The 26,349-nt window shown below is 45.7% G+C and overlaps 1 protein-coding gene and 50 non-coding genes across 51 annotated transcripts in view; all 51 read right to left on the bottom strand.

Annotated features, from left to right (window-relative positions):
* Positions 1–26,349, bottom strand: part of LOC144984559 (uncharacterized) — a 402,969-nt gene that overhangs the window by 177,478 nt on the left and 199,142 nt on the right. The gene's annotated exons all lie outside the window — the stretch shown is intronic.
* On the bottom strand, positions 9–127 carry LOC144985506 (5S ribosomal RNA). The gene has a single exon (XR_013649335.1). It is a non-coding gene; the product is annotated as a 5S ribosomal RNA (ribosomal RNA).
* LOC144985508 (5S ribosomal RNA) lies at positions 534–652 on the bottom strand. The gene has a single exon (XR_013649337.1). It is a non-coding gene; the product is annotated as a 5S ribosomal RNA (ribosomal RNA).
* Positions 1,060–1,178, bottom strand: LOC144985509 (5S ribosomal RNA). Its single transcript, XR_013649338.1, has one exon. It is a non-coding gene; the product is annotated as a 5S ribosomal RNA (ribosomal RNA).
* Positions 1,587–1,705, bottom strand: LOC144985510 (5S ribosomal RNA). The gene has a single exon (XR_013649339.1). It is a non-coding gene; the product is annotated as a 5S ribosomal RNA (ribosomal RNA).
* Positions 2,134–2,252, bottom strand: LOC144986223 (5S ribosomal RNA). Its single transcript, XR_013650053.1, has one exon. It is a non-coding gene; the product is annotated as a 5S ribosomal RNA (ribosomal RNA).
* LOC144985511 (5S ribosomal RNA) lies at positions 2,660–2,778 on the bottom strand. The gene has a single exon (XR_013649340.1). It is a non-coding gene; the product is annotated as a 5S ribosomal RNA (ribosomal RNA).
* LOC144985512 (5S ribosomal RNA) lies at positions 3,186–3,304 on the bottom strand. Its single transcript, XR_013649341.1, has one exon. It is a non-coding gene; the product is annotated as a 5S ribosomal RNA (ribosomal RNA).
* Positions 3,712–3,830, bottom strand: LOC144985513 (5S ribosomal RNA). The gene has a single exon (XR_013649342.1). It is a non-coding gene; the product is annotated as a 5S ribosomal RNA (ribosomal RNA).
* LOC144985514 (5S ribosomal RNA) lies at positions 4,238–4,356 on the bottom strand. Its single transcript, XR_013649343.1, has one exon. It is a non-coding gene; the product is annotated as a 5S ribosomal RNA (ribosomal RNA).
* Positions 4,764–4,882, bottom strand: LOC144985515 (5S ribosomal RNA). Its single transcript, XR_013649344.1, has one exon. It is a non-coding gene; the product is annotated as a 5S ribosomal RNA (ribosomal RNA).
* Positions 5,290–5,408, bottom strand: LOC144985516 (5S ribosomal RNA). The gene has a single exon (XR_013649345.1). It is a non-coding gene; the product is annotated as a 5S ribosomal RNA (ribosomal RNA).
* On the bottom strand, positions 5,816–5,934 carry LOC144985517 (5S ribosomal RNA). Its single transcript, XR_013649346.1, has one exon. It is a non-coding gene; the product is annotated as a 5S ribosomal RNA (ribosomal RNA).
* LOC144985519 (5S ribosomal RNA) lies at positions 6,342–6,460 on the bottom strand. The gene has a single exon (XR_013649348.1). It is a non-coding gene; the product is annotated as a 5S ribosomal RNA (ribosomal RNA).
* LOC144985520 (5S ribosomal RNA) lies at positions 6,868–6,986 on the bottom strand. The gene has a single exon (XR_013649349.1). It is a non-coding gene; the product is annotated as a 5S ribosomal RNA (ribosomal RNA).
* LOC144985521 (5S ribosomal RNA) lies at positions 7,394–7,512 on the bottom strand. The gene has a single exon (XR_013649350.1). It is a non-coding gene; the product is annotated as a 5S ribosomal RNA (ribosomal RNA).
* LOC144985522 (5S ribosomal RNA) lies at positions 7,920–8,038 on the bottom strand. The gene has a single exon (XR_013649351.1). It is a non-coding gene; the product is annotated as a 5S ribosomal RNA (ribosomal RNA).
* LOC144985523 (5S ribosomal RNA) lies at positions 8,447–8,565 on the bottom strand. Its single transcript, XR_013649352.1, has one exon. It is a non-coding gene; the product is annotated as a 5S ribosomal RNA (ribosomal RNA).
* LOC144985524 (5S ribosomal RNA) lies at positions 8,972–9,090 on the bottom strand. Its single transcript, XR_013649353.1, has one exon. It is a non-coding gene; the product is annotated as a 5S ribosomal RNA (ribosomal RNA).
* LOC144985525 (5S ribosomal RNA) lies at positions 9,499–9,617 on the bottom strand. The gene has a single exon (XR_013649354.1). It is a non-coding gene; the product is annotated as a 5S ribosomal RNA (ribosomal RNA).
* Positions 10,034–10,152, bottom strand: LOC144985526 (5S ribosomal RNA). The gene has a single exon (XR_013649355.1). It is a non-coding gene; the product is annotated as a 5S ribosomal RNA (ribosomal RNA).
* LOC144985527 (5S ribosomal RNA) lies at positions 10,560–10,678 on the bottom strand. The gene has a single exon (XR_013649356.1). It is a non-coding gene; the product is annotated as a 5S ribosomal RNA (ribosomal RNA).
* On the bottom strand, positions 11,086–11,204 carry LOC144985528 (5S ribosomal RNA). The gene has a single exon (XR_013649357.1). It is a non-coding gene; the product is annotated as a 5S ribosomal RNA (ribosomal RNA).
* LOC144985529 (5S ribosomal RNA) lies at positions 11,612–11,730 on the bottom strand. Its single transcript, XR_013649358.1, has one exon. It is a non-coding gene; the product is annotated as a 5S ribosomal RNA (ribosomal RNA).
* Positions 12,138–12,256, bottom strand: LOC144985530 (5S ribosomal RNA). The gene has a single exon (XR_013649359.1). It is a non-coding gene; the product is annotated as a 5S ribosomal RNA (ribosomal RNA).
* LOC144985531 (5S ribosomal RNA) lies at positions 12,664–12,782 on the bottom strand. Its single transcript, XR_013649360.1, has one exon. It is a non-coding gene; the product is annotated as a 5S ribosomal RNA (ribosomal RNA).
* Positions 13,190–13,308, bottom strand: LOC144985532 (5S ribosomal RNA). Its single transcript, XR_013649361.1, has one exon. It is a non-coding gene; the product is annotated as a 5S ribosomal RNA (ribosomal RNA).
* LOC144985533 (5S ribosomal RNA) lies at positions 13,716–13,834 on the bottom strand. The gene has a single exon (XR_013649362.1). It is a non-coding gene; the product is annotated as a 5S ribosomal RNA (ribosomal RNA).
* LOC144985534 (5S ribosomal RNA) lies at positions 14,241–14,359 on the bottom strand. Its single transcript, XR_013649363.1, has one exon. It is a non-coding gene; the product is annotated as a 5S ribosomal RNA (ribosomal RNA).
* Positions 14,769–14,887, bottom strand: LOC144985535 (5S ribosomal RNA). The gene has a single exon (XR_013649364.1). It is a non-coding gene; the product is annotated as a 5S ribosomal RNA (ribosomal RNA).
* On the bottom strand, positions 15,295–15,413 carry LOC144985536 (5S ribosomal RNA). Its single transcript, XR_013649365.1, has one exon. It is a non-coding gene; the product is annotated as a 5S ribosomal RNA (ribosomal RNA).
* LOC144985537 (5S ribosomal RNA) lies at positions 15,821–15,939 on the bottom strand. The gene has a single exon (XR_013649366.1). It is a non-coding gene; the product is annotated as a 5S ribosomal RNA (ribosomal RNA).
* LOC144985538 (5S ribosomal RNA) lies at positions 16,346–16,464 on the bottom strand. The gene has a single exon (XR_013649367.1). It is a non-coding gene; the product is annotated as a 5S ribosomal RNA (ribosomal RNA).
* On the bottom strand, positions 16,873–16,991 carry LOC144985539 (5S ribosomal RNA). Its single transcript, XR_013649368.1, has one exon. It is a non-coding gene; the product is annotated as a 5S ribosomal RNA (ribosomal RNA).
* On the bottom strand, positions 17,399–17,517 carry LOC144985540 (5S ribosomal RNA). The gene has a single exon (XR_013649369.1). It is a non-coding gene; the product is annotated as a 5S ribosomal RNA (ribosomal RNA).
* LOC144985541 (5S ribosomal RNA) lies at positions 17,947–18,065 on the bottom strand. The gene has a single exon (XR_013649370.1). It is a non-coding gene; the product is annotated as a 5S ribosomal RNA (ribosomal RNA).
* LOC144985542 (5S ribosomal RNA) lies at positions 18,473–18,591 on the bottom strand. The gene has a single exon (XR_013649371.1). It is a non-coding gene; the product is annotated as a 5S ribosomal RNA (ribosomal RNA).
* On the bottom strand, positions 18,999–19,117 carry LOC144985543 (5S ribosomal RNA). Its single transcript, XR_013649372.1, has one exon. It is a non-coding gene; the product is annotated as a 5S ribosomal RNA (ribosomal RNA).
* LOC144985544 (5S ribosomal RNA) lies at positions 19,525–19,643 on the bottom strand. The gene has a single exon (XR_013649373.1). It is a non-coding gene; the product is annotated as a 5S ribosomal RNA (ribosomal RNA).
* Positions 20,051–20,169, bottom strand: LOC144985545 (5S ribosomal RNA). The gene has a single exon (XR_013649374.1). It is a non-coding gene; the product is annotated as a 5S ribosomal RNA (ribosomal RNA).
* LOC144985546 (5S ribosomal RNA) lies at positions 20,577–20,695 on the bottom strand. The gene has a single exon (XR_013649375.1). It is a non-coding gene; the product is annotated as a 5S ribosomal RNA (ribosomal RNA).
* On the bottom strand, positions 21,103–21,221 carry LOC144985547 (5S ribosomal RNA). Its single transcript, XR_013649376.1, has one exon. It is a non-coding gene; the product is annotated as a 5S ribosomal RNA (ribosomal RNA).
* On the bottom strand, positions 21,629–21,747 carry LOC144985548 (5S ribosomal RNA). Its single transcript, XR_013649377.1, has one exon. It is a non-coding gene; the product is annotated as a 5S ribosomal RNA (ribosomal RNA).
* LOC144985550 (5S ribosomal RNA) lies at positions 22,155–22,273 on the bottom strand. The gene has a single exon (XR_013649379.1). It is a non-coding gene; the product is annotated as a 5S ribosomal RNA (ribosomal RNA).
* On the bottom strand, positions 22,681–22,799 carry LOC144985551 (5S ribosomal RNA). Its single transcript, XR_013649380.1, has one exon. It is a non-coding gene; the product is annotated as a 5S ribosomal RNA (ribosomal RNA).
* Positions 23,207–23,325, bottom strand: LOC144985552 (5S ribosomal RNA). The gene has a single exon (XR_013649381.1). It is a non-coding gene; the product is annotated as a 5S ribosomal RNA (ribosomal RNA).
* Positions 23,733–23,851, bottom strand: LOC144985553 (5S ribosomal RNA). The gene has a single exon (XR_013649382.1). It is a non-coding gene; the product is annotated as a 5S ribosomal RNA (ribosomal RNA).
* On the bottom strand, positions 24,258–24,376 carry LOC144985554 (5S ribosomal RNA). The gene has a single exon (XR_013649383.1). It is a non-coding gene; the product is annotated as a 5S ribosomal RNA (ribosomal RNA).
* LOC144985555 (5S ribosomal RNA) lies at positions 24,785–24,903 on the bottom strand. The gene has a single exon (XR_013649384.1). It is a non-coding gene; the product is annotated as a 5S ribosomal RNA (ribosomal RNA).
* On the bottom strand, positions 25,320–25,438 carry LOC144985556 (5S ribosomal RNA). The gene has a single exon (XR_013649385.1). It is a non-coding gene; the product is annotated as a 5S ribosomal RNA (ribosomal RNA).
* LOC144985557 (5S ribosomal RNA) lies at positions 25,846–25,964 on the bottom strand. Its single transcript, XR_013649386.1, has one exon. It is a non-coding gene; the product is annotated as a 5S ribosomal RNA (ribosomal RNA).

The raw sequence follows: 26,349 nt of genomic DNA on the forward strand, positions 1-26,349 counted from the left end.
AGATGGAAAACTTACAGCACCTGGTATTCCCAAGCGGTCTCCCATCCAGGTACTAACCAGGCCCAACCCTGTTTGGCTTCCGAGATCGGACGAGATCGGGCGGGTCCAGAGTGGTGTGGCCGTAAGCACTTGCCAGTGTCCAGCAAAGCCTCTTGGCCACTCAATCTCAAGGTTTTCCTGCTTAAAGCTACAGGCTTGCCATTGTGTCCTCCTGATTAACACACCTGCTGACTAGACACACCCACCTGCTGCAAAAACCATGCCATTTCACCTCTCCTCTGCAAAATCAGCCTTGGTTTAAACACACACAAAGTCTGAACAGAAACACTGCTAACATCTGCTCATTGTAACAGGTGGGTGTAATTAGGCTAAAGGTTATGCATTGACACCTTGATTCTGATTGCTCTGAAGCTACCTGATTACTTTACATGAGGCAAAAGTTGTTTATTAAAAAAAAAAAAAAAAAACCTTAGGTGAACTTTGAAGCAGATTTTGGAAGAACACCCTCTGCTGGTTGGGAGGAAAAGATGGAAAACTTACAGCACCTGGTATTCCCAAGCGGTCTCCCATCCAGGTACTAACCAGGCCCAACCCTGTTTGGCTTCCGAGATCGGACGAGATCGGGCGGGTCCAGAGTGGTGTGGCCGTAAGCACTTGCCAGTGTCCAGCAAAGCCTCTTGGCCACTCAATCTCAAGGTTTTCCTGCTTAAAGCTACAGGCTTGCCATTGTGTCCTCCTGATTAACACACCTGCTGACTAGACACACCCACCTGCTGCAAAAACCATGCCATTTCACCTCTCCTCTGCAAAATCAGCCTTGGTTTAAACACACACAAAGTCTGAACAGAAACACTGCTAACATCTGCTCATTGTAACAGGTGGGTGTAATTAGGCTAAAGGTTATGCATTGACACCTTGATTCTGATTGCTCTGAAGCTACCTGATTACTTTACATGAGGCAAAAGTTGTTTATTAAAAAAAAAAAAAAAAAAACCTTAGGTGAACTTTGAAGCAGATTTTGGAAGAACACCCTCTGCTGGTTGGGAGGAAAAGATGGAAAACTTACAGCACCTGGTATTCCCAAGCGGTCTCCCATCCAGGTACTAACCAGGCCCAACCCTGTTTGGCTTCCGAGATCGGACGAGATCGGGCGGGTCCAGAGTGGTGTGGCCGTAAGCACTTGCCAGTGTCCAGCAAAGCCTCTTGGCCACTCAATCTCAAGGTTTTCCTGCTTAAAGCTACAGGCTTGCCATTGTGTCCTCCTGATTAACACACCTGCTGACTAGACACACCCACCTGCTGCAAAAACCATGCCATTTCACCTCTCCTCTGCAAAATCAGCCTTGGTTTAAACACACACAAAGTCTGAACAGAAACACTGCTAACATCTGCTCATTGTAACAGGTGGGTGTAATTAGGCTAAAGGTTATGCATTGACACCTTGATTCTGATTGCTCTGAAGCTACCTGATTACTTTACATGAGGCAAAAGTTGTTTATTAAAAAAAAAAAAAAAAAAAACCTTAGGTGAACTTTGAAGCAGATTTTGGAAGAACACCCTCTGCTGGTTGGGAGGAAAAGATGGAAAACTTACAGCACCTGGTATTCCCAAGCGGTCTCCCATCCAGGTACTAACCAGGCCCAACCCTGTTTGGCTTCCGAGATCGGACGAGATCGGGCGGGTCCAGAGTGGTGTGGCCGTAAGCACTTGCCAGTGTCCAGCAAAGCCTCTTGGCCACTCAATCTCAAGGTTTTCCTGCTTAAAGCTACAGGCTTGCCATTGTGTCCTCCTGATTAACACACCTGCTGACTAGACACACCCACCTGCTGCAAAAACCATGCCATTTCACCTCTCCTCTGCAAAATCAGCCTTGGTTTAAACACACACAAAGTCTGAACAGAAACACTGCTAACATCTGCTCATTGTAACAGGTGGGTGTAATTAGGCTAAAGGTTATGCATTGACACCTTGATTCTGATTGCTCTGAAGCTACCTGATTACTTTACATGAGGCAAAAGTTGTTTATTAAAAAAAAAAAAAAAAAAAAGAAAAAGAAAAAGGAAAAAACCTTAGGTGAACTTTGAAGCAGATTTTGGAAGAACACCCTCTGCTGGTTGGGAGGAAAAGATGGAAAACTTACAGCACCTGGTATTCCCAAGCGGTCTCCCATCCAGGTACTAACCAGGCCCAACCCTGTTTGGCTTCTGAGATCGGACGAGATCGGGCGGGTCCAGAGTGGTGTGGCCGTAAGCACTTGCCAGTGTCCAGCAAAGCCTCTTGGCCACTCAATCTCAAGGTTTTCCTGCTTAAAGCTACAGGCTTGCCATTGTGTCCTCCTGATTAACACACCTGCTGACTAGACACACCCACCTGCTGCAAAAACCATGCCATTTCACCTCTCCTCTGCAAAATCAGCCTTGGTTTAAACACACACAAAGTCTGAACAGAAACACTGCTAACATCTGCTCATTGTAACAGGTGGGTGTAATTAGGCTAAAGGTTATGCATTGACACCTTGATTCTGATTGCTCTGAAGCTACCTGATTACTTTACATGAGGCAAAAGTTGTTTATTAAAAAAAAAAAAAAAAAAACCTTAGGTGAACTTTGAAGCAGATTTTGGAAGAACACCCTCTGCTGGTTGGGAGGAAAAGATGGAAAACTTACAGCACCTGGTATTCCCAAGCGGTCTCCCATCCAGGTACTAACCAGGCCCAACCCTGTTTGGCTTCCGAGATCGGACGAGATCGGGCGGGTCCAGAGTGGTGTGGCCGTAAGCACTTGCCAGTGTCCAGCAAAGCCTCTTGGCCACTCAATCTCAAGGTTTTCCTGCTTAAAGCTACAGGCTTGCCATTGTGTCCTCCTGATTAACACACCTGCTGACTAGACACACCCACCTGCTGCAAAAACCATGCCATTTCACCTCTCCTCTGCAAAATCAGCCTTGGTTTAAACACACACAAAGTCTGAACAGAAACACTGCTAACATCTGCTCATTGTAACAGGTGGGTGTAATTAGGCTAAAGGTTATGCATTGACACCTTGATTCTGATTGCTCTGAAGCTACCTGATTACTTTACATGAGGCAAAAGTTGTTTATTAAAAAAAAAAAAAAAAAAACCTTAGGTGAACTTTGAAGCAGATTTTGGAAGAACACCCTCTGCTGGTTGGGAGGAAAAGATGGAAAACTTACAGCACCTGGTATTCCCAAGCGGTCTCCCATCCAGGTACTAACCAGGCCCAACCCTGTTTGGCTTCCGAGATCGGACGAGATCGGGCGGGTCCAGAGTGGTGTGGCCGTAAGCACTTGCCAGTGTCCAGCAAAGCCTCTTGGCCACTCAATCTCAAGGTTTTCCTGCTTAAAGCTACAGGCTTGCCATTGTGTCCTCCTGATTAACACACCTGCTGACTAGACACACCCACCTGCTGCAAAAACCATGCCATTTCACCTCTCCTCTGCAAAATCAGCCTTGGTTTAAACACACACAAAGTCTGAACAGAAACACTGCTAACATCTGCTCATTGTAACAGGTGGGTGTAATTAGGCTAAAGGTTATGCATTGACACCTTGATTCTGATTGCTCTGAAGCTACCTGATTACTTTACATGAGGCAAAAGTTGTTTATTAAAAAAAAAAAAAAAAAAACCTTAGGTGAACTTTGAAGCAGATTTTGGAAGAACACCCTCTGCTGGTTGGGAGGAAAAGATGGAAAACTTACAGCACCTGGTATTCCCAAGCGGTCTCCCATCCAGGTACTAACCAGGCCCAACCCTGTTTGGCTTCCGAGATCGGACGAGATCGGGCGGGTCCAGAGTGGTGTGGCCGTAAGCACTTGCCAGTGTCCAGCAAAGCCTCTTGGCCACTCAATCTCAAGGTTTTCCTGCTTAAAGCTACAGGCTTGCCATTGTGTCCTCCTGATTAACACACCTGCTGACTAGACACACCCACCTGCTGCAAAAACCATGCCATTTCACCTCTCCTCTGCAAAATCAGCCTTGGTTTAAACACACACAAAGTCTGAACAGAAACACTGCTAACATCTGCTCATTGTAACAGGTGGGTGTAATTAGGCTAAAGGTTATGCATTGACACCTTGATTCTGATTGCTCTGAAGCTACCTGATTACTTTACATGAGGCAAAAGTTGTTTATTAAAAAAAAAAAAAAAAAAACCTTAGGTGAACTTTGAAGCAGATTTTGGAAGAACACCCTCTGCTGGTTGGGAGGAAAAGATGGAAAACTTACAGCACCTGGTATTCCCAAGCGGTCTCCCATCCAGGTACTAACCAGGCCCAACCCTGTTTGGCTTCCGAGATCGGACGAGATCGGGCGGGTCCAGAGTGGTGTGGCCGTAAGCACTTGCCAGTGTCCAGCAAAGCCTCTTGGCCACTCAATCTCAAGGTTTTCCTGCTTAAAGCTACAGGCTTGCCATTGTGTCCTCCTGATTAACACACCTGCTGACTAGACACACCCACCTGCTGCAAAAACCATGCCATTTCACCTCTCCTCTGCAAAATCAGCCTTGGTTTAAACACACACAAAGTCTGAACAGAAACACTGCTAACATCTGCTCATTGTAACAGGTGGGTGTAATTAGGCTAAAGGTTATGCATTGACACCTTGATTCTGATTGCTCTGAAGCTACCTGATTACTTTACATGAGGCAAAAGTTGTTTATTAAAAAAAAAAAAAAAAAAACCTTAGGTGAACTTTGAAGCAGATTTTGGAAGAACACCCTCTGCTGGTTGGGAGGAAAAGATGGAAAACTTACAGCACCTGGTATTCCCAAGCGGTCTCCCATCCAGGTACTAACCAGGCCCAACCCTGTTTGGCTTCCGAGATCGGACGAGATCGGGCGGGTCCAGAGTGGTGTGGCCGTAAGCACTTGCCAGTGTCCAGCAAAGCCTCTTGGCCACTCAATCTCAAGGTTTTCCTGCTTAAAGCTACAGGCTTGCCATTGTGTCCTCCTGATTAACACACCTGCTGACTAGACACACCCACCTGCTGCAAAAACCATGCCATTTCACCTCTCCTCTGCAAAATCAGCCTTGGTTTAAACACACACAAAGTCTGAACAGAAACACTGCTAACATCTGCTCATTGTAACAGGTGGGTGTAATTAGGCTAAAGGTTATGCATTGACACCTTGATTCTGATTGCTCTGAAGCTACCTGATTACTTTACATGAGGCAAAAGTTGTTTATTAAAAAAAAAAAAAAAAAAACCTTAGGTGAACTTTGAAGCAGATTTTGGAAGAACACCCTCTGCTGGTTGGGAGGAAAAGATGGAAAACTTACAGCACCTGGTATTCCCAAGCGGTCTCCCATCCAGGTACTAACCAGGCCCAACCCTGTTTGGCTTCCGAGATCGGACGAGATCGGGCGGGTCCAGAGTGGTGTGGCCGTAAGCACTTGCCAGTGTCCAGCAAAGCCTCTTGGCCACTCAATCTCAAGGTTTTCCTGCTTAAAGCTACAGGCTTGCCATTGTGTCCTCCTGATTAACACACCTGCTGACTAGACACACCCACCTGCTGCAAAAACCATGCCATTTCACCTCTCCTCTGCAAAATCAGCCTTGGTTTAAACACACACAAAGTCTGAACAGAAACACTGCTAACATCTGCTCATTGTAACAGGTGGGTGTAATTAGGCTAAAGGTTATGCATTGACACCTTGATTCTGATTGCTCTGAAGCTACCTGATTACTTTACATGAGGCAAAAGTTGTTTATTAAAAAAAAAAAAAAAAAAACCTTAGGTGAACTTTGAAGCAGATTTTGGAAGAACACCCTCTGCTGGTTGGGAGGAAAAGATGGAAAACTTACAGCACCTGGTATTCCCAAGCGGTCTCCCATCCAGGTACTAACCAGGCCCAACCCTGTTTGGCTTCCGAGATCGGACGAGATCGGGCGGGTCCAGAGTGGTGTGGCCGTAAGCACTTGCCAGTGTCCAGCAAAGCCTCTTGGCCACTCAATCTCAAGGTTTTCCTGCTTAAAGCTACAGGCTTGCCATTGTGTCCTCCTGATTAACACACCTGCTGACTAGACACACCCACCTGCTGCAAAAACCATGCCATTTCACCTCTCCTCTGCAAAATCAGCCTTGGTTTAAACACACACAAAGTCTGAACAGAAACACTGCTAACATCTGCTCATTGTAACAGGTGGGTGTAATTAGGCTAAAGGTTATGCATTGACACCTTGATTCTGATTGCTCTGAAGCTACCTGATTACTTTACATGAGGCAAAAGTTGTTTATTAAAAAAAAAAAAAAAAAAACCTTAGGTGAACTTTGAAGCAGATTTTGGAAGAACACCCTCTGCTGGTTGGGAGGAAAAGATGGAAAACTTACAGCACCTGGTATTCCCAAGCGGTCTCCCATCCAGGTACTAACCAGGCCCAACCCTGTTTGGCTTCCGAGATCGGACGAGATCGGGCGGGTCCAGAGTGGTGTGGCCGTAAGCACTTGCCAGTGTCCAGCAAAGCCTCTTGGCCACTCAATCTCAAGGTTTTCCTGCTTAAAGCTACAGGCTTGCCATTGTGTCCTCCTGATTAACACACCTGCTGACTAGACACACCCACCTGCTGCAAAAACCATGCCATTTCACCTCTCCTCTGCAAAATCAGCCTTGGTTTAAACACACACAAAGTCTGAACAGAAACACTGCTAACATCTGCTCATTGTAACAGGTGGGTGTAATTAGGCTAAAGGTTATGCATTGACACCTTGATTCTGATTGCTCTGAAGCTACCTGATTACTTTACATGAGGCAAAAGTTGTTTATTAAAAAAAAAAAAAAAAAAACCTTAGGTGAACTTTGAAGCAGATTTTGGAAGAACACCCTCTGCTGGTTGGGAGGAAAAGATGGAAAACTTACAGCACCTGGTATTCCCAAGCGGTCTCCCATCCAGGTACTAACCAGGCCCAACCCTGTTTGGCTTCCGAGATCGGACGAGATCGGGCGGGTCCAGAGTGGTGTGGCCGTAAGCACTTGCCAGTGTCCAGCAAAGCCTCTTGGCCACTCAATCTCAAGGTTTTCCTGCTTAAAGCTACAGGCTTGCCATTGTGTCCTCCTGATTAACACACCTGCTGACTAGACACACCCACCTGCTGCAAAAACCATGCCATTTCACCTCTCCTCTGCAAAATCAGCCTTGGTTTAAACACACACAAAGTCTGAACAGAAACACTGCTAACATCTGCTCATTGTAACAGGTGGGTGTAATTAGGCTAAAGGTTATGCATTGACACCTTGATTCTGATTGCTCTGAAGCTACCTGATTACTTTACATGAGGCAAAAGTTGTTTATTAAAAAAAAAAAAAAAAAAACCTTAGGTGAACTTTGAAGCAGATTTTGGAAGAACACCCTCTGCTGGTTGGGAGGAAAAGATGGAAAACTTACAGCACCTGGTATTCCCAAGCGGTCTCCCATCCAGGTACTAACCAGGCCCAACCCTGTTTGGCTTCCGAGATCGGACGAGATCGGGCGGGTCCAGAGTGGTGTGGCCGTAAGCACTTGCCAGTGTCCAGCAAAGCCTCTTGGCCACTCAATCTCAAGGTTTTCCTGCTTAAAGCTACAGGCTTGCCATTGTGTCCTCCTGATTAACACACCTGCTGACTAGACACACCCACCTGCTGCAAAAACCATGCCATTTCACCTCTCCTCTGCAAAATCAGCCTTGGTTTAAACACACACAAAGTCTGAACAGAAACACTGCTAACATCTGCTCATTGTAACAGGTGGGTGTAATTAGGCTAAAGGTTATGCATTGACACCTTGATTCTGATTGCTCTGAAGCTACCTGATTACTTTACATGAGGCAAACGTTGTTTATTAAAAAAAAAAAAAAAAAAACCTTAGGTGAACTTTGAAGCAGATTTTGGAAGAACACCCTCTGCTGGTTGGGAGGAAAAGATGGAAAACTTACAGCACCTGGTATTCCCAAGCGGTCTCCCATCCAGGTACTAACCAGGCCCAACCCTGTTTGGCTTCCGAGATCGGACGAGATCGGGCGGGTCCAGAGTGGTGTGGCCGTAAGCACTTGCCAGTGTCCAGCAAAGCCTCTTGGCCACTCAATCTCAAGGTTTTCCTGCTTAAAGCTACAGGCTTGCCATTGTGTCCTCCTGATTAACACACCTGCTGACTAGACACACCCACCTGCTGCAAAAACCATGCCATTTCACCTCTCCTCTGCAAAATCAGCCTTGGTTTAAACACACACAAAGTCTGAACAGAAACACTGCTAACATCTGCTCATTGTAACAGGTGGGTGTAATTAGGCTAAAGGTTATGCATTGACACCTTGATTCTGATTGCTCTGAAGCTACCTGATTACTTTACATGAGGCAAAAGTTGTTTATTAAAAAAAAAAAAAAAAAAAACCTTAGGTGAACTTTGAAGCAGATTTTGGAAGAACACCCTCTGCTGGTTGGGAGGAAAAGATGGAAAACTTACAGCACCTGGTATTCCCAAGCGGTCTCCCATCCAGGTACTAACCAGGCCCAACCCTGTTTGGCTTCCGAGATCGGACGAGATCGGGCGGGTCCAGAGTGGTGTGGCCGTAAGCACTTGCCAGTGTCCAGCAAAGCCTCTTGGCCACTCAATCTCAAGGTTTTCCTGCTTAAAGCTACAGGCTTGCCATTGTGTCCTCCTGATTAACACACCTGCTGACTAGACACACCCACCTGCTGCAAAAACCATGCCATTTCACCTCTCCTCTGCAAAATCAGCCTTGGTTTAAACACACACAAAGTCTGAACAGAAACACTGCTAACATCTGCTCATTGTAACAGGTGGGTGTAATTAGGCTAAAGGTTATGCATTGACACCTTGATTCTGATTGCTCTGAAGCTACCTGATTACTTTACATGAGGCAAAAGTTGTTTATTAAAAAAAAAAAAAAAAAACCTTAGGTGAACTTTGAAGCAGATTTTGGAAGAACACCCTCTGCTGGTTGGGAGGAAAAGATGGAAAACTTACAGCACCTGGTATTCCCAAGCGGTCTCCCATCCAGGTACTAACCAGGCCCAACCCTGTTTGGCTTCCGAGATCGGACGAGATCGGGCGGGTCCAGAGTGGTGTGGCCGTAAGCACTTGCCAGTGTCCAGCAAAGCCTCTTGGCCACTCAATCTCAAGGTTTTCCTGCTTAAAGCTACAGGCTTGCCATTGTGTCCTCCTGATTAACACACCTGCTGACTAGACACACCCACCTGCTGCAAAAACCATGCCATTTCACCTCTCCTCTGCAAAATCAGCCTTGGTTTAAACACACACAAAGTCTGAACAGAAACACTGCTAACATCTGCTCATTGTAACAGGTGGGTGTAATTAGGCTAAAGGTTATGCATTGACACCTTGATTCTGATTGCTCTGAAGCTACCTGATTACTTTACATGAGGCAAAAGTTGTTTATTAAAAAAAAAAAAAAAAAAAACCTTAGGTGAACTTTGAAGCAGATTTTGGAAGAACACCCTCTGCTGGTTGGGAGGAAAAGATGGAAAACTTACAGCACCTGGTATTCCCAAGCGGTCTCCCATCCAGGTACTAACCAGGCCCAACCCTGTTTGGCTTCCGAGATCGGACGAGATCGGGCGGGTCCAGAGTGGTGTGGCCGTAAGCACTTGCCAGTGTCCAGCAAAGCCTCTTGGCCACTCAATCTCAAGGTTTTCCTGCTTAAAGCTACAGGCTTGCCATTGTGTCCTCCTGATTAACACACCTGCTGACTAGACACACCCACCTGCTGCAAAAACCATGCCATTTCACCTCTCCTCTGCAAAATCAGCCTTGGTTTAAACACACACAAAGTCTGAACAGAAACACTGCTAACATCTGCTCATTGTAACAGGTGGGTGTAATTAGGCTAAAGGTTATGCATTGACACCTTGATTCTGATTGCTCTGAAGCTACCTGATTACTTTACATGAGGCAAAAGTTGTTTATTAAAAAAAAAAAAAAAAAAAAAAAAAAAACCTTAGGTGAACTTTGAAGCAGATTTTGGAAGAACACCCTCTGCTGGTTGGGAGGAAGAGATGGAAAACTTACAGCACCTGGTATTCCCAAGCGGTCTCCCATCCAGGTACTAACCAGGCCCAACCCTGTTTGGCTTCCGAGATCGGACGAGATCGGGCGGGTCCAGAGTGGTGTGGCCGTAAGCACTTGCCAGTGTCCAGCAAAGCCTCTTGGCCACTCAATCTCAAGGTTTTCCTGCTTAAAGCTACAGGCTTGCCATTGTGTCCTCCTGATTAACACACCTGCTGACTAGACACACCCACCTGCTGCAAAAACCATGCCATTTCACCTCTCCTCTGCAAAATCAGCCTTGGTTTAAACACACACAAAGTCTGAACAGAAACACTGCTAACATCTGCTCATTGTAACAGGTGGGTGTAATTAGGCTAAAGGTTATGCATTGACACCTTGATTCTGATTGCTCTGAAGCTACCTGATTACTTTACATGAGGCAAAAGTTGTTTATTAAAAAAAAAAAAAAAAAAACCTTAGGTGAACTTTGAAGCAGATTTTGGAAGAACACCCTCTGCTGGTTGGGAGGAAAAGATGGAAAACTTACAGCACCTGGTATTCCCAAGCGGTCTCCCATCCAGGTACTAACCAGGCCCAACCCTGTTTGGCTTCCGAGATCGGACGAGATCGGGCGGGTCCAGAGTGGTGTGGCCGTAAGCACTTGCCAGTGTCCAGCAAAGCCTCTTGGCCACTCAATCTCAAGGTTTTCCTGCTTAAAGCTACAGGCTTGCCATTGTGTCCTCCTGATTAACACACCTGCTGACTAGACACACCCACCTGCTGCAAAAACCATGCCATTTCACCTCTCCTCTGCAAAATCAGCCTTGGTTTAAACACACACAAAGTCTGAACAGAAACACTGCTAACATCTGCTCATTGTAACAGGTGGGTTTAATTAGGCTAAAGGTTATGCATTGACACCTTGATTCTGATTGCTCTGAAGCTACCTGATTACTTTACATGAGGCAAAAGTTGTTTATTAAAAAAAAAAAAAAAAAAACCTTAGGTGAACTTTGAAGCAGATTTTGGAAGAACACCCTCTGCTGGTTGGGAGGAAAAGATGGAAAACTTACAGCACCTGGTATTCCCAAGCGGTCTCCCATCCAGGTACTAACCAGGCCCAACCCTGTTTGGCTTCCGAGATCGGACGAGATCGGGCGGGTCCAGAGTGGTGTGGCCGTAAGCACTTGCCAGTGTCCAGCAAAGCCTCTTGGCCACTCAATCTCAAGGTTTTCCTGCTTAAAGCTACAGGCTTGCCATTGTGTCCTCCTGATTAACACACCTGCTGACTAGACACACCCACCTGCTGCAAAAACCATGCCATTTCACCTCTCCTCTGCAAAATCAGCCTTGGTTTAAACACACACAAAGTCTGAACAGAAACACTGCTAACATCTGCTCATTGTAACAGGTGGGTGTAATTAGGCTAAAGGTTATGCATTGACACCTTGATTCTGATTGCTCTGAAGCTACCTGATTACTTTACATGAGGCAAAAGTTGTTTATTAAAAAAAAAAAAAAAAAAACCTTAGGTGAACTTTGAAGCAGATTTTGGAAGAACACCCTCTGCTGGTTGGGAGGAAAAGATGGAAAACTTACAGCACCTGGTATTCCCAAGCGGTCTCCCATCCAGGTACTAACCAGGCCCAACCCTGTTTGGCTTCCGAGATCGGACGAGATCGGGCGGGTCCAGAGTGGTGTGGCCGTAAGCACTTGCCAGTGTCCAGCAAAGCCTCTTGGCCACTCAATCTCAAGGTTTTCCTGCTTAAAGCTACAGGCTTGCCATTGTGTCCTCCTGATTAACACACCTGCTGACTAGACACACCCACCTGCTGCAAAAACCATGCCATTTCACCTCTCCTCTGCAAAATCAGCCTTGGTTTAAACACACACAAAGTCTGAACAGAAACACTGCTAACATCTGCTCATTGTAACAGGTGGGTGTAATTAGGCTAAAGGTTATGCATTGACACCTTGATTCTGATTGCTCTGAAGCTACCTGATTACTTTACATGAGGCAAAAGTTGTTTATTAAAAAAAAAAAAAAAAAAACCTTAGGTGAACTTTGAAGCAGATTTTGGAAGAACACCCTCTGCTGGTTGGGAGGAAAAGATGGAAAACTTACAGCACCTGGTATTCCCAAGCGGTCTCCCATCCAGGTACTAACCAGGCCCAACCCTGTTTGGCTTCCGAGATCGGACGAGATCGGGCGGGTCCAGAGTGGTGTGGCCGTAAGCACTTGCCAGTGTCCAGCAAAGCCTCTTGGCCACTCAATCTCAAGGTTTTCCTGCTTAAAGCTACAGGCTTGCCATTGTGTCCTCCTGATTAACACACCTGCTGACTAGACACACCCACCTGCTGCAAAAACCATGCCATTTCACCTCTCCTCTGCAAAATCAGCCTTGGTTTAAACACACACAAAGTCTGAACAGAAACACTGCTAACATCTGCTCATTGTAACAGGTGGGTGTAATTAGGCTAAAGGTTATGCATTGACACCTTGATTCTGATTGCTCTGAAGCTACCTGATTACTTTACATGAGGCAAAAGTTGTTTATTAAAAAAAAAAAAAAAAAAACCTTAGGTGAACTTTGAAGCAGATTTTGGAAGAACACCCTCTGCTGGTTGGGAGGAAAAGATGGAAAACTTACAGCACCTGGTATTCCCAAGCGGTCTCCCATCCAGGTACTAACCAGGCCCAACCCTGTTTGGCTTCCGAGATCGGACGAGATCGGGCGGGTCCAGAGTGGTGTGGCCGTAAGCACTTGCCAGTGTCCAGCAAAGCCTCTTGGCCACTCAATCTCAAGGTTTTCCTGCTTAAAGCTACAGGCTTGCCATTGTGTCCTCCTGATTAACACACCTGCTGACTAGACACACCCACCTGCTGCAAAAACCATGCCATTTCACCTCTCCTCTGCAAAATCAGCCTTGGTTTAAACACACACAAAGTCTGAACAGAAACACTGCTAACATCTGCTCATTGTAACAGGTGGGTGTAATTAGGCTAAAGGTTATGCATTGACACCTTGATTCTGATTGCTCTGAAGCTACCTGATTACTTTACATGAGGCAAAAGTTGTTTATTAAAAAAAAAAAAAAAAAAACCTTAGGTGAACTTTGAAGCAGATTTTGGAAGAACACCCTCTGCTGGTTGGGAGGAAAAGATGGAAAACTTACAGCACCTGGTATTCCCAAGCGGTCTCCCATCCAGGTACTAACCAGGCCCAACCCTGTTTGGCTTCCGAGATCGGACGAGATCGGGCGGGTCCAGAGTGGTGTGGCCGTAAGCACTTGCCAGTGTCCAGCAAAGCCTCTTGGCCACTCAATCTCAAGGTTTTCCTGCTTAAAGCTACAGGCTTGCCATTGTGTCCTCCTGATTAACACACCTGCTGACTAGACACACCCACCTGCTGCAAAAACCATGCCATTTCACCTCTCCTCTGCAAAATCAGCCTTGGTTTAAACACACACAAAGTCTGAACAGAAACACTGCTAACATCTGCTCATTGTAACAGGTGGGTGTAATTAGGCTAAAGGTTATGCATTGACACCTTGATTCTGATTGCTCTGAAGCTACCTGATTACTTTACATGAGGCAAAAGTTGTTTATTAAAAAAAAAAAAAAAAAAACCTTAGGTGAACTTTGAAGCAGATTTTGGAAGAACACCCTCTGCTGGTTGGGAGGAAAAGATGGAAAACTTACAGCACCTGGTATTCCCAAGCGGTCTCCCATCCAGGTACTAACCAGGCCCAACCCTGTTTGGCTTCCGAGATCGGACGAGATCGGGCGGGTCCAGAGTGGTGTGGCCGTAAGCACTTGCCAGTGTCCAGCAAAGCCTCTTGGCCACTCAATCTCAAGGTTTTCCTGCTTAAAGCTACAGGCTTGCCATTGTGTCCTCCTGATTAACACACCTGCTGACTAGACACACCCACCTGCTGCAAAAACCATGCCATTTCACCTCTCCTCTGCAAAATCAGCCTTGGTTTAAACACACACAAAGTCTGAACAGAAACACTGCTAACATCTGCTCATTGTAACAGGTGGGTGTAATTAGGCTAAAGGTTATGCATTGACACCTTGATTCTGATTGCTCTGAAGCTACCTGATTACTTTACATGAGGCAAAAGTTGTTTATTAAAAAAAAAAAAAAAAAACCTTAGGTGAACTTTGAAGCAGATTTTGGAAGAACACCCTCTGCTGGTTGGGAGGAAAAGATGGAAAACTTACAGCACCTGGTATTCCCAAGCGGTCTCCCATCCAGGTACTAACCAGGCCCAACCCTGTTTGGCTTCCGAGATCGGACGAGATCGGGCGGGTCCAGAGTGGTGTGGCCGTAAGCACTTGCCAGTGTCCAGCAAAGCCTCTTGGCCACTCAATCTCAAGGTTTTCCTGCTTAAAGCTACAGGCTTGCCATTGTGTCCTCCTGATTAACACACCTGCTGACTAGACACACCCACCTGCTGCAAAAACCATGCCATTTCACCTCTCCTCTGCAAAATCAGCCTTGGTTTAAACACACACAAAGTCTGAACAGAAACACTGCTAACATCTGCTCATTGTAACAGGTGGGTGTAATTAGGCTAAAGGTTATGCATTGACACCTTGATTCTGATTGCTCTGAAGCTACCTGATTACTTTACATGAGGCAAAAGTTGTTTATTAAAAAAAAAAAAAAAAAAAAACCTTAGGTGAACTTTGAAGCAGATTTTGGAAGAACACCCTCTGCTGGTTGGGAGGAAAAGATGGAAAACTTACAGCACCTGGTATTCCCAAGCGGTCTCCCATCCAGGTACTAACCAGGCCCAACCCTGTTTGGCTTCCGAGATCGGACGAGATCGGGCGGGTCCAGAGTGGTGTGGCCGTAAGCACTTGCCAGTGTCCAGCAAAGCCTCTTGGCCACTCAATCTCAAGGTTTTCCTGCTTAAAGCTACAGGCTTGCCATTGTGTCCTCCTGATTAACACACCTGCTGACTAGACACACCCACCTGCTGCAAAAACCATGCCATTTCACCTCTCCTCTGCAAAATCAGCCTTGGTTTAAACACACACAAAGTCTGAACAGAAACACTGCTAACATCTGCTCATTGTAACAGGTGGGTGTAATTAGGCTAAAGGTTATGCATTGACACCTTGATTCTGATTGCTCTGAAGCTACCTGATTACTTTACATGAGGCAAAAGTTGTTTATTAAAAAAAAAAAAAAAAAAACCTTAGGTGAACTTTGAAGCAGATTTTGGAAGAACACCCTCTGCTGGTTGGGAGGAAAAGATGGAAAACTTACAGCACCTGGTATTCCCAAGCGGTCTCCCATCCAGGTACTAACCAGGCCCAACCCTGTTTGGCTTCCGAGATCGGACGAGATCGGGCGGGTCCAGAGTGGTGTGGCCGTAAGCACTTGCCAGTGTCCAGCAAAGCCTCTTGGCCACTCAATCTCAAGGTTTTCCTGCTTAAAGCTACAGGCTTGCCATTGTGTCCTCCTGATTAACACACCTGCTGACTAGACACACCCACCTGCTGCAAAAACCATGCCATTTCACCTCTCCTCTGCAAAATCAGCCTTGGTTTAAACACACACAAAGTCTGAACAGAAACACTGCTAACATCTGCTCATTGTAACAGGTGGGTGTAATTAGGCTAAAGGTTATGCATTGACACCTTGATTCTGATTGCTCTGAAGCTACCTGATTACTTTACATGAGGCAAAAGTTGTTTATTAAAAAAAAAAAAAAAAAAACCTTAGGTGAACTTTGAAGCAGATTTTGGAAGAACACCCTCTGCTGGTTGGGAGGAAAAGATGGAAAACTTACAGCACCTGGTATTCCCAAGCGGTCTCCCATCCAGGTACTAACCAGGCCCAACCCTGTTTGGCTTCCGAGATCGGACGAGATCGGGCGGGTCCAGAGTGGTGTGGCCGTAAGCACTTGCCAGTGTCCAGCAAAGCCTCTTGGCCACTCAATCTCAAGGTTTTCCTGCTTAAAGCTACAGGCTTGCCATTGTGTCCTCCTGATTAACACACCTGCTGACTAGACACACCCACCTGCTGCAAAAACCATGCCATTTCACCTCTCCTCTGCAAAATCAGCCTTGGTTTAAACACACACAAAGTCTGAACAGAAACACTGCTAACATCTGCTCATTGTAACAGGTGGGTGTAATTAGGCTAAAGGTTATGCATTGACACCTTGATTCTGATTGCTCTGAAGCTACCTGATTACTTTACATGAGGCAAAAGTTGTTTATTAAAAAAAAAAAAAAAAAACCTTAGGTGAACTTTGAAGCAGATTTTGGAAGAACACCCTCTGCTGGTTGGGAGGAAAAGATGGAAAACTTACAGCACCTGGTATTCCCAAGCGGTCTCCCATCCAGGTACTAACCAGGCCCAACCCTGTTTGGCTTCCGAGATCGGACGAGATCGGGCGGGTCCAGAGTGGTGTGGCCGTAAGCACTTGCCAGTGTCCAGCAAAGCCTCTTGGCCACTCAATCTCAAGGTTTTCCTGCTTAAAGCTACAGGCTTGCCATTGTGTCCTCCTGATTAACACACCTGCTGACTAGACACACCCACCTGCTGCAAAAACCATGCCATTTCACCTCTCCTCTGCAAAATCAGCCTTGGTTTAAACACACACAAAGTCTGAACAGAAACACTGCTAACATCTGCTCATTGTAACAGGTGGGTGTAATTAGGCTAAAGGTTATGCATTGACACCTTGATTCTGATTGCTCTGAAGCTACCTGATTACTTTACATGAGGCAAAAGTTGTTTATTAAAAAAAAAAAAAAAAAAAACCTTAGGTGAACTTTGAAGCAGATTTTGGAAGAACACCCTCTGCTGGTTGGGAGGAAAAGATGGAAAACTTACAGCACCTGGTATTCCCAAGCGGTCTCCCATCCAGGTACTAACCAGGCCCAACCCTGTTTGGCTTCCGAGATCGGACGAGATCGGGCGGGTCCAGAGTGGTGTGGCCGTAAGCACTTGCCAGTGTCCAGCAAAGCCTCTTGGCCACTCAATCTCAAGGTTTTCCTGCTTAAAGCTACAGGCTTGCCATTGTGTCCTCCTGATTAACACACCTGCTGACTAGACACACCCACCTGCTGCAAAAACCATGCCATTTCACCTCTCCTCTGCAAAATCAGCCTTGGTTTAAACACACACAAAGTCTGAACAGAAACACTGCTAACATCTGCTCATTGTAACAGGTGGGTGTAATTAGGCTAAAGGTTATGCATTGACACCTTGATTCTGATTGCTCTGAAGCTACCTGATTACTTTACATGAGGCAAAAGTTGTTTATTAAAAAAAAAAAAAAAAAAACCTTAGGTGAACTTTGAAGCAGATTTTGGAAGAACACCCTCTGCTGGTTGGGAGGAAAAGATGGAAAACTTACAGCACCTGGTATTCCCAAGCGGTCTCCCATCCAGGTACTAACCAGGCCCAACCCTGTTTGGCTTCCGAGATCGGACGAGATCGGGCGGGTCCAGAGTGGTGTGGCCGTAAGCACTTGCCAGTGTCCAGCAAAGCCTCTTGGCCACTCAATCTCAAGGTTTTCCTGCTTAAAGCTACAGGCTTGCCATTGTGTCCTCCTGATTAACACACCTGCTGACTAGACACACCCACCTGCTGCAAAAACCATGCCATTTCACCTCTCCTCTGCAAAATCAGCCTTGGTTTAAACACACACAAAGTCTGAACAGAAACACTGCTAACATCTGCTCATTGTAACAGGTGGGTGTAATTAGGCTAAAGGTTATGCATTGACACCTTGATTCTGATTGCTCTGAAGCTACCTGATTACTTTACATGAGGCAAAAGTTGTTTATTAAAAAAAAAAAAAAAAAAAAAGAAAAAGAAAAAGGAAAAAACCTTAGGTGAACTTTGAAGCAGATTTTGGAAGAACACCCTCTGCTGGTTGGGAGGAAAAGATGGAAAACTTACAGCACCTGGTATTCCCAAGCGGTCTCCCATCCAGGTACTAACCAGGCCCAACCCTGTTTGGCTTCCGAGATCGGACGAGATCGGGCGGGTCCAGAGTGGTGTGGCCGTAAGCACTTGCCAGTGTCCAGCAAAGCCTCTTGGCCACTCAATCTCAAGGTTTTCCTGCTTAAAGCTACAGGCTTGCCATTGTGTCCTCCTGATTAACACACCTGCTGACTAGACACACCCACCTGCTGCAAAAACCATGCCATTTCACCTCTCCTCTGCAAAATCAGCCTTGGTTTAAACACACACAAAGTCTGAACAGAAACACTGCTAACATCTGCTCATTGTAACAGGTGGGTGTAATTAGGCTAAAGGTTATGCATTGACACCTTGATTCTGATTGCTCTGAAGCTACCTGATTACTTTACATGAGGCAAAAGTTGTTTATTAAAAAAAAAAAAAAAAAAACCTTAGGTGAACTTTGAAGCAGATTTTGGAAGAACACCCTCTGCTGGTTGGGAGGAAAAGATGGAAAACTTACAGCACCTGGTATTCCCAAGCGGTCTCCCATCCAGGTACTAACCAGGCCCAACCCTGTTTGGCTTCCGAGATCGGACGAGATCGGGCGGGTCCAGAGTGGTGTGGCCGTAAGCACTTGCCAGTGTCCAGCAAAGCCTCTTGGCCACTCAATCTCAAGGTTTTCCTGCTTAAAGCTACAGGCTTGCCATTGTGTCCTCCTGATTAACACACCTGCTGACTAGACACACCCACCTGCTGCAAAAACCATGCCATTTCACCTCTCCTCTGCAAAATCAGCCTTGGTTTAAACACACACAAAGTCTGAACAGAAACACTGCTAACATCTGCTCATTGTAACAGGTGGGTGTAATTAGGCTAAAGGTTATGCATTGACACCTTGATTCTGATTGCTCTGAAGCTACCTGATTACTTTACATGAGGCAAAAGTTGTTTATTAAAAAAAAAAAAAAAAAAACCTTAGGTGAACTTTGAAGCAGATTTTGGAAGAACACCCTCTGCTGGTTGGGAGGAAAAGATGGAAAACTTACAGCACCTGGTATTCCCAAGCGGTCTCCCATCCAGGTACTAACCAGGCCCAACCCTGTTTGGCTTCCGAGATCGGACGAGATCGGGCGGGTCCAGAGTGGTGTGGCCGTAAGCACTTGCCAGTGTCCAGCAAAGCCTCTTGGCCACTCAATCTCAAGGTTTTCCTGCTTAAAGCTACAGGCTTGCCATTGTGTCCTCCTGATTAACACACCTGCTGACTAGACACACCCACCTGCTGCAAAAACCATGCCATTTCACCTCTCCTCTGCAAAATCAGCCTTGGTTTAAACACACACAAAGTCTGAACAGAAACACTGCTAACATCTGCTCATTGTAACAGGTGGGTGTAATTAGGCTAAAGGTTATGCATTGACACCTTGATTCTGATTGCTCTGAAGCTACCTGATTACTTTACATGAGGCAAAAGTTGTTTATTAAAAAAAAAAAAAAAAAAACCTTAGGTGAACTTTGAAGCAGATTTTGGAAGAACACCCTCTGCTGGTTGGGAGGAAAAGATGGAAAACTTACAGCACCTGGTATTCCCAAGCGGTCTCCCATCCAGGTACTAACCAGGCCCAACCCTGTTTGGCTTCCGAGATCGGACGAGATCGGGCGGGTCCAGAGTGGTGTGGCCGTAAGCACTTGCCAGTGTCCAGCAAAGCCTCTTGGCCACTCAATCTCAAGGTTTTCCTGCTTAAAGCTACAGGCTTGCCATTGTGTCCTCCTGATTAACACACCTGCTGACTAGACACACCCACCTGCTGCAAAAACCATGCCATTTCACCTCTCCTCTGCAAAATCAGCCTTGGTTTAAACACACACAAAGTCTGAACAGAAACACTGCTAACATCTGCTCATTGTAACAGGTGGGTGTAATTAGGCTAAAGGTTATGCATTGACACCTTGATTCTGATTGCTCTGAAGCTACCTGATTACTTTACATGAGGCAAAAGTTGTTTATTAAAAAAAAAAAAAAAAAAACCTTAGGTGAACTTTGAAGCAGATTTTGGAAGAACACCCTCTGCTGGTTGGGAGGAAAAGATGGAAAACTTACAGCACCTGGTATTCCCAAGCGGTCTCCCATCCAGGTACTAACCAGGCCCAACCCTGTTTGGCTTCCGAGATCGGACGAGATCGGGCGGGTCCAGAGTGGTGTGGCCGTAAGCACTTGCCAGTGTCCAGCAAAGCCTCTTGGCCACTCAATCTCAAGGTTTTCCTGCTTAAAGCTACAGGCTTGCCATTGTGTCCTCCTGATTAACACACCTGCTGACTAGACACACCCACCTGCTGCAAAAACCATGCCATTTCACCTCTCCTCTGCAAAATCAGCCTTGGTTTAAACACACACAAAGTCTGAACAGAAACACTGCTAACATCTGCTCATTGTAACAGGTGGGTGTAATTAGGCTAAAGGTTATGCATTGACACCTTGATTCTGATTGCTCTGAAGCTACCTGATTACTTTACATGAGGCAAAAGTTGTTTATTAAAAAAAAAAAAAAAAAAACCTTAGGTGAACTTTGAAGCAGATTTTGGAAGAACACCCTCTGCTGGTTGGGAGGAAAAGATGGAAAACTTACAGCACCTGGTATTCCCAAGCGGTCTCCCATCCAGGTACTAACCAGGCCCAACCCTGTTTGGCTTCCGAGATCGGACGAGATCGGGCGGGTCCAGAGTGGTGTGGCCGTAAGCACTTGCCAGTGTCCAGCAAAGCCTCTTGGCCACTCAATCTCAAGGTTTTCCTGCTTAAAGCTACAGGCTTGCCATTGTGTCCTCCTGATTAACACACCTGCTGACTAGACACACCCACCTGCTGCAAAAACCATGCCATTTCACCTCTCCTCTGCAAAATCAGCCTTGGTTTAAACACACACAAAGTCTGAACAGAAACACTGCTAACATCTGCTCATTGTAACAGGTGGGTGTAATTAGGCTAAAGGTTATGCATTGACACCTTGATTCTGATTGCTCTGAAGCTACCTGATTACTTTACATGAGGCAAAAGTTGTTTATTAAAAAAAAAAAAAAAAAAACCTTAGGTGAACTTTGAAGCAGATTTTGGAAGAACACCCTCTGCTGGTTGGGAGGAAAAGATGGAAAACTTACAGCACCTGGTATTCCCAAGCGGTCTCCCATCCAGGTACTAACCAGGCCCAACCCTGTTTGGCTTCCGAGATCGGACGAGATCGGGCGGGTCCAGAGTGGTGTGGCCGTAAGCACTTGCCAGTGTCCAGCAAAGCCTCTTGGCCACTCAATCTCAAGGTTTTCCTGCTTAAAGCTACAGGCTTGCCATTGTGTCCTCCTGATTAACACACCTGCTGACTAGACACACCCACCTGCTGCAAAAACCATGCCATTTCACCTCTCCTCTGCAAAATCAGCCTTGGTTTAAACACACACAAAGTCTGAACAGAAACACTGCTAACATCTGCTCATTGTAACAGGTGGGTGTAATTAGGCTAAAGGTTATGCATTGACACCTTGATTCTGATTGCTCTGAAGCTACCTGATTACTTTACATGAGGCAAAAGTTGTTTATTAAAAAAAAAAAAAAAAAAACCTTAGGTGAACTTTGAAGCAGATTTTGGAAGAACACCCTCTGCTGGTTGGGAGGAAAAGATGGAAAACTTACAGCACCTGGTATTCCCAAGCGGTCTCCCATCCAGGTACTAACCAGGCCCAACCCTGTTTGGCTTCCGAGATCGGACGAGATCGGGCGGGTCCAGAGTGGTGTGGCCGTAAGCACTTGCCAGTGTCCAGCAAAGCCTCTTGGCCACTCAATCTCAAGGTTTTCCTGCTTAAAGCTACAGGCTTGCCATTGTGTCCTCCTGATTAACACACCTGCTGACTAGACACACCCACCTGCTGCAAAAACCATGCCATTTCACCTCTCCTCTGCAAAATCAGCCTTGGTTTAAACACACACAAAGTCTGAACAGAAACACTGCTAACATCTGCTCATTGTAACAGGTGGGTGTAATTAGGCTAAAGGTTATGCATTGACACCTTGATTCTGATTGCTCTGAAGCTACCTGATTACTTTACATGAGGCAAAAGTTGTTTATTAAAAAAAAAAAAAAAAAAACCTTAGGTGAACTTTGAAGCAGATTTTGGAAGAACACCCTCTGCTGGTTGGGAGGAAAAGATGGAAAACTTACAGCACCTGGTATTCCCAAGCGGTCTCCCATCCAGGTACTAACCAGGCCCAACCCTGTTTGGCTTCCGAGATCGGACGAGATCGGGCGGGTCCAGAGTGGTGTGGCCGTAAGCACTTGCCAGTGTCCAGCAAAGCCTCTTGGCCACTCAATCTCAAGGTTTTCCTGCTTAAAGCTACAGGCTTGCCATTGTGTCCTCCTGATTAACACACCTGCTGACTAGACACACCCACCTGCTGCAAAAACCATGCCATTTCACCTCTCCTCTGCAAAATCAGCCTTGGTTTAAACACACACAAAGTCTGAACAGAAACACTGCTAACATCTGCTCATTGTAACAGGTGGGTGTAATTAGGCTAAAGGTTATGCATTGACACCTTGATTCTGATTGCTCTGAAGCTACCTGATTACTTTACATGAGGCAAAAGTTGTTTATTAAAAAAAAAAAAAAAAAAACCTTAGGTGAACTTTGAAGCAGATTTTGGAAGAACACCCTCTGCTGGTTGGGAGGAAAAGATGGAAAACTTACAGCACCTGGTATTCCCAAGCGGTCTCCCATCCAGGTACTAACCAGGCCCAACCCTGTTTGGCTTCCGAGATCGGACGAGATCGGGCGGGTCCAGAGTGGTGTGGCCGTAAGCACTTGCCAGTGTCCAGCAAAGCCTCTTGGCCACTCAATCTCAAGGTTTTCCTGCTTAAAGCTACAGGCTTGCCATTGTGTCCTCCTGATTAACACACCTGCTGACTAGACACACCCACCTGCTGCAAAAACCATGCCATTTCACCTCTCCTCTGCAAAATCAGCCTTGGTTTAAACACACACAAAGTCTGAACAGAAACACTGCTAACATCTGCTCATTGTAACAGGTGGGTGTAATTAGGCTAAAGGTTATGCATTGACACCTTGATTCTGATTGCTCTGAAGCTACCTGATTACTTTACATGAGGCAAAAGTTGTTTATTAAAAAAAAAAAAAAAAAAACCTTAGGTGAACTTTGAAGCAGATTTTGGAAGAACACCCTCTGCTGGTTGGGAGGAAAAGATGGAAAACTTACAGCACCTGGTATTCCCAAGCGGTCTCCCATCCAGGTACTAACCAGGCCCAACCCTGTTTGGCTTCCGAGATCGGACGAGATCGGGCGGGTCCAGAGTGGTGTGGCCGTAAGCACTTGCCAGTGTCCAGCAAAGCCTCTTGGCCACTCAATCTCAAGGTTTTCCTGCTTAAAGCTACAGGCTTGCCATTGTGTCCTCCTGATTAACACACCTGCTGACTAGACACACCCACCTGCTGCAAAAACCATGCCATTTCACCTCTCCTCTGCAAAATCAGCCTTGGTTTAAACACACACAAAGTCTGAACAGAAACACTGCTAACATCTGCTCATTGTAACAGGTGGGTGTAATTAGGCTAAAGGTTATGCATTGACACCTTGATTCTGATTGCTCTGAAGCTACCTGATTACTTTACATGAGGCAAAAGTTGTTTATTAAAAAAAAAAAAAAAAAAACCTTAGGTGAACTTTGAAGCAGATTTTGGAAGAACACCCTCTGCTGGTTGGGAGGAAAAGATGGAAAACTTACAGCACCTGGTATTCCCAAGCGGTCTCCCATCCAGGTACTAACCAGGCCCAACCCTGTTTGGCTTCCGAGATCGGACGAGATCGGGCGGGTCCAGAGTGGTGTGGCCGTAAGCACTTGCCAGTGTCCAGCAAAGCCTCTTGGCCACTCAATCTCAAGGTTTTCCTGCTTAAAGCTACAGGCTTGCCATTGTGTCCTCCTGATTAACACACCTGCTGACTAGACACACCCACCTGCTGCAAAAACCATGCCATTTCACCTCTCCTCTGCAAAATCAGCCTTGGTTTAAACACACACAAAGTCTGAACAGAAACACTGCTAACATCTGCTCATTGTAACAGGTGGGTGTAATTAGGCTAAAGGTTATGCATTGACACCTTGATTCTGATTGCTCTGAAGCTACCTGATTACTTTACATGAGGCAAAAGTTGTTTATTAAAAAAAAAAAAAAAAAACCTTAGGTGAACTTTGAAGCAGATTTTGGAAGAACACCCTCTGCTGGTTGGGAGGAAAAGATGGAAAACTTACAGCACCTGGTATTCCCAAGCGGTCTCCCATCCAGGTACTAACCAGGCCCAACCCTGTTTGGCTTCCGAGATCGGACGAGATCGGGCGGGTCCAGAGTGGTGTGGCCGTAAGCACTTGCCAGTGTCCAGCAAAGCCTCTTGGCCACTCAATCTCAAGGTTTTCCTGCTTAAAGCTACAGGCTTGCCATTGTGTCCTCCTGATTAACACACCTGCTGACTAGACACACCCACCTGCTGCAAAAACCATGCCATTTCACCTCTCCTCTGCAAAATCAGCCTTGGTTTAAACACACACAAAGTCTGAACAGAAACACTGCTAACATCTGCTCATTGTAACAGGTGGGTGTAATTAGGCTAAAGGTTATGCATTGACACCTTGATTCTGATTGCTCTGAAGCTACCTGATTACTTTACATGAGGCAAAAGTTGTTTATTAAAAAAAAAAAAAAAAAAAACCTTAGGTGAACTTTGAAGCAGATTTTGGAAGAACACCCTCTGCTGGTTGGGAGGAAAAGATGGAAAACTTACAGCACCTGGTATTCCCAAGCGGTCTCCCATCCAGGTACTAACCAGGCCCAACCCTGTTTGGCTTCCGAGATCGGACGAGATCGGGCGGGTCCAGAGTGGTGTGGCCGTAAGCACTTGCCAGTGTCCAGCAAAGCCTCTTGGCCACTCAATCTCAAGGTTTTCCTGCTTAAAGCTACAGGCTTGCCATTGTGTCCTCCTGATTAACACACCTGCTGACTAGACACACCCACCTGCTGCAAAAACCATGCCATTTCACCTCTCCTCTGCAAAATCAGCCTTGGTTTAAACACACACAAAGTCTGAACAGAAACACTGCTAACATCTGCTCATTGTAACAGGTGGGTGTAATTAGGCTAAAGGTTATGCATTGACACCTTGATTCTGATTGCTCTGAAGCTACCTGATTACTTTACATGAGGCAAAAGTTGTTTATTAAAAAAAAAAAAAAAAAAAAAAAAAAAACCTTAGGTGAACTTTGAAGCAGATTTTGGAAGAACACCCTCTGCTGGTTGGGAGGAAGAGATGGAAAACTTACAGCACCTGGTATTCCCAAGCGGTCTCCCATCCAGGTACTAACCAGGCCCAACCCTGTTTGGCTTCCGAGATCGGACGAGATCGGGCGGGTCCAGAGTGGTGTGGCCGTAAGCACTTGCCAGTGTCCAGCAAAGCCTCTTGGCCACTCAATCTCAAGGTTTTCCTGCTTAAAGCTACAGGCTTGCCATTGTGTCCTCCTGATTAACACACCTGCTGACTAGACACACCCACCTGCTGCAAAAACCATGCCATTTCACCTCTCCTCTGCAAAATCAGCCTTGGTTTAAACACACACAAAGTCTGAACAGAAACACTGCTAACATCTGCTCATTGTAACAGGTGGGTGTAATTAGGCTAAAGGTTATGCATTGACACCTTGATTCTGATTGCTCTGAAGCTACCTGATTACTTTACATGAGGCAAAAGTTGTTTATTAAAAAAAAAAAAAAAAAAACCTTAGGTGAACTTTGAAGCAGATTTTGGAAGAACACCCTCTGCTGGTTGGGAGGAAAAGATGGAAAACTTACAGCACCTGGTATTCCCAAGCGGTCTCCCATCCAGGTACTAACCAGGCCCAACCCTGTTTGGCTTCCGAGATCGGACGAGATCGGGCGGGTCCAGAGTGGTGTGGCCGTAAGCACTTGCCAGTGTCCAGCAAAGCCTCTTGGCCACTCAATCTCAAGGTTTTCCTGCTTAAAGCTACAGGCTTGCCATTGTGTCCTCCTGATTAACACACCTGCTGACTAGACACACCCACCTGCTGCAAAAACCATGCCATTTCACCTCTCCTCTGCAAAATCAGCCTTGGTTTAAACACACACAAAGTCTGAACAGAAACACTGCTAACATCTGCTCATTGTAACAGGTGGGTGTAATTAGGCTAAAGGTTATGCATTGACACCTTGATTCTGATTGCTCTGAAGCTACCTGATTACTTTACATGAGGCAAAAGTTGTTTATTAAAAAAAAAAAAAAAAAAACCTTAGGTGAACTTTGAAGCAGATTTTGGAAGAACACCCTCTGC

This window comes from Oryzias latipes, chromosome 16 (assembly GCF_053564925.1).
Source record: "Oryzias latipes strain Hd-rR chromosome 16, Olatipes_Hd-rR_3.1".
NCBI lineage: Eukaryota > Metazoa > Chordata > Actinopteri > Beloniformes > Adrianichthyidae > Oryzias > Oryzias latipes.